This window comes from Aristolochia californica, unplaced genomic scaffold (assembly GCF_029961685.1).
Source record: "Aristolochia californica isolate CCGP_79_NKW_82.1479 unplaced genomic scaffold, dmAriCali1.0.hap1 SCAF_13, whole genome shotgun sequence".
In the NCBI taxonomy this organism is placed as follows: domain Eukaryota; kingdom Viridiplantae; phylum Streptophyta; class Magnoliopsida; order Piperales; family Aristolochiaceae; genus Aristolochia; species Aristolochia californica.
In genome coordinates, this window is record NW_027181804.1 from 13,560,442 (window position 1) to 13,564,407 (window position 3,966).

The 3,966-nt window shown below is 46.3% G+C and overlaps 1 pseudogene; it reads right to left on the reverse strand.

The window, feature by feature from the left end:
• Nucleotides 1-422: 422 nt before the first annotated feature.
• On the reverse strand, nt 423-3,712 carry LOC137947674 (transmembrane 9 superfamily member 11-like; annotated as a pseudogene).
• Between the last annotated feature and the right edge of the window lie 254 nt (nt 3,713-3,966).

Consider the following 3,966-nt stretch of genomic DNA (forward strand, 5'->3'; position numbering starts at 1 on the left):
GAAGATAAGAAGAAGAGAACGAAGAGGAGGAAGAACGATGATGAATAACTCGGCTCTAAGGGAGACCGTAACCTACTGCTCTGAGGGAGTCCGCAACCTAGGTTCGTCGGAGGAGAACCTTGACCTATTTTGTTTCAAATTCTCCTTCCCATTTCATTCCATGACATCCCTTATATAGGACTCATGATCCAAGGTACCAGAGAGAATACAATATTGCCCCTCTATGACATTTAACATGAAAATAAACTAAATGGTTACATAGCTAACTCAGTCAGAGTAATTGACTCGGCCATGATGTCTCAGCCAAACTCGGCTCACTATTGGGTCCACAACATCACACCCCTCCTAGAGAACGAGCTTGTCTGCAAGCTCAAAGGTAGGGTAGGCATGCCGAACTGACCTACATCAACCCAAGTAGCCGAACTGACCTACATCAACCCAAGTAGCCGAACTGACCTACATCAACCCAAGTAGCACCCACTTGAACTAGCACCCACTTGAACTATGTCCGTTGTAAATTTTGTGGGATCCGAAGCGGTCCTGCTGGCTCCACATGCAAAAGAAACATTTTTTTTAAGAGAAAACAATAGATTATTGTCCTCATAACCTCCCAACAACATAAACCCAAAAAAAATTAACAAAAGCTTGAAACTCAAGATGAATCTGCCAGCTCGCCATCGTTGCACCCATAGAAACTCTTCTGTTCTGGGTTTAATCCAGTTTCACTGAAGAAAACAAGTAATGCAAAAACCAGAATGATGAAAGGAATCCGACTGTGCCCGTCGCAAGCATTACTGCAAGAACCATGAAGAGTGAGTATCCAAGGTATAGAGTGGCAGACACGGGACCACTCAGGTTCTTCAGGTCAACACGAGATAGTTGATGGAGTACAAGAAGATGTTAATGGCAACGGATCCAGATGAAAAGAAGGATTTCCACCACCACCTCCAATCCTCCACGCAGAGGTGCATGTAAGTAAGGACCAACGATACTTCAGCACAGACAACCAGTAAAGTTCCCACATCCAATTGTCCTCCAAAGCCTCATAGCCACATAACCTGGTAGTATACCCAGCACAAGATAGAAAAACAGCATACCAGTAATAAGAGTCCCACGAGAGGCCGGTGACATAAAACCGAGTGCAGCAAAGAAAATAGTCACAACAGCCATCCGAAGGAGTTGGACTCCAGCACCCACCATCACACATAAAAGAGAGGAATTGGTTGGAGCCCTGAACACATCACCAACCACAAGCTTCCACCCGGATAGCTCCTCATTCATTTGTGCCTGTACCACTTTATCTAGCTCCTCAGAGTGGGTTAAATCTCTCCTTACTGTTCGGAGAAAGGTGACAAGAACAATTCCAGCCAAAAATGCCATTACCATGAGTGAATTTAAGATAGAGAACCAGTGGACCTTTGACCCTTCCATCTTCAAATATGCATCCCATCTTGAAGGCCATGTGATGTCACTCTCCACAAATGAAACTTCATAACTAAAAACCCAGAGGCTGGCTTTCCTTCACAGTCATGGCCACAGTTTAGGGGTCACAATTTATAGCAGACGGGTATTTATCATACATTTTCAAGTTCTTCACAGACTCTGCATCATGCTGGGAACTGCATGGTACCACTTCAAACCAACAACCATGTAGCCTGAAACCTCAGATCCCTTAGTTGTTGGCATCACTCAGCAGCGTCACCCGTCCCCATCACTCGGGCCACATTGGCTTCCTCATACTTGTGCACAAAAACAGTGAACTTCAAATGATTGAACACATAATACAGATCTTGGACCTTAATACCAACAGGGTAACCTGTCCATCTAAGAAAGTAGTCATCTTTTTTTTACGTAACGAATTACAGGCAAGTTGTCTAAGATCAACTTCAGCTGATACAGCTATCAATTCGTTTCGTCATGAGCTTGAACTCATAGGCCCTCAGAGGATTAGTGCGGCATAAAAAGATGTCGGTGTCGCTGATATTCATCTTAAATCTATAAGGAGAATTTTCAATTTGATCACCCATAAGGAGTTCACCAAGGTGCTCAGCACTATCCTTGACACCTTCTGGTGGCTTACAAAAAAAAGAAGACTATAGTAGCTGAAGGGTATCTCTGTATCTATGGATGTCAAAGAATTAACCTTCACTGACAAAATGTCACCTACTTGGTATTTGTGAGGATAACTTCCAGGGAGATAAAATCCAGCTCCGGACCCAACAAATAGAAAAGCAACCAAGACCCAGAAACCAACCCCATCAAAAACACCCCTCTTGATCACCTTCCGCCAGATCTAGGCACAACCCAGGTGAGAATGGGCAGGAAAAACCAAGATCTTGCAACTATCCAAGTAACAACGGGCTTAAAGAAGTGGCAACACAAAATCTCAATCTGCTATCTATAGATCTAGAGCAAGACGATAATCCCGGTAAGCATTAGCAGTGTCGAAACTGCAGAGATGCAAATCAATCGCCCGAACCCGGACACGCGGAAGGAGAGGCAGAGCAAGATCCCGTATTTATCTCCATAATTTCATCTTCCGCCACAACAACCATTTCCGATTTGAAATTAAAATTTCTGGATTTCGGGTCTTTCTTGTTTGCATATGTGTACTCTCCCCCTCGATTTAACGACGAGCTCTGCCCAGTAGACCAACCAGCAGAATGCTCACTACTGGAACTGCCGAAAAAAAAAATTTCCTATCCCCACCATCAAAATTTCGCTGATGTTGACCAGTATCCCAAAACAGGGGTTGCCTTTCCCCAATTTTTACACACAGTGCAGAGGAATTCGAAGACTCACCTGTGATAGTCGTGGCGTGCAGAACAGAGGTGGCATTGGGCCCAACCTTTAGCTTCTTGCCGACGCTCGCAGGTCCGGATTTCTCCTCCGTCGGGCACCCGTTCTCCCACAATTGTCGCTCTTTCCCTTTCTCCCATTTTCAATTTATGTTGCAGTCCCTGAAGCTAATAGGGCTTTTAACCTTCAACGTCGGCTTATGAGGGAAAACAGAGTCGAAGGCCCAGATGACGGAGACCTCACGGAGGATTCTTGGAACCCTGGCGGTCGCTTCCAGGCTCTTCTCGCCGATGACCTTGACGGCGAATGCCGTGTCGTCAACCATGGGCTTGGCGTAATGACCCTTGGCGCTGAAATTGGTTGTGTCCGCGTCACTGATATGAGGGATCTCCATGGGTTGCAGACTCAATCGATCTCGAGGAGAATCCCGATTCATGAGGCTCATCGTCGCTGCTCTGGCGCTCAAGCTCGTTTCGGATTCCCAGTGTTTGGGCGGCGGGGTAGGTTTATGTCGGGAATTTGGCTGTGTCCGGTTTCCACCACCTTCGTCACCAAGAAGAACTACCGTAGGAAGCTTGTCCCGACGGCGAATATCAGAGTCCTCTGGCCGAGATTTGTCCTGGAGCTTCTCGGTTTGGAGATTGCCGTTCTCTCGGACTTCGGTTTTCACGACGGTGGGTTTCGGCTCGGGAATTCCACGTTCGAAGGAATTAGGTCGAACGAAAAACTGTGAACCCACATCGGCCTTTTCCGAATAGATTCGAGGTCGAACGTCTTCTTCCGCAACGACGACCCTTTGCTCTAAGTCTTTATCCCGAAGAGCTTCGAATTCGGCCCCCCTCTCTGGCTTTTCACCGTAAGCCTGAAATATCTCCTCTGCTCCGGAGATTACTTTTGTATGCATGGCACTCATCACCTCCCGAATTGCTGATCTTAACTTTGTGCGAAGTGCCCGCCATTGTCGACATAAATTTTGAGGCTATTTCTACAACTATTTCCGCTAGGAATGAAGAGTAGCTCATAGTGAACCAGCTCTTACACCAAACTATTACGGTCCCATATCAACACGGAGGTTCACTGGGGAAGATGAAGAAGATAATAAGAAGAGAACGAAGAGGAGGAAGAACGGCGGCTCAAAGGGAGACCGTATGGCTACGAGGGAGTCTA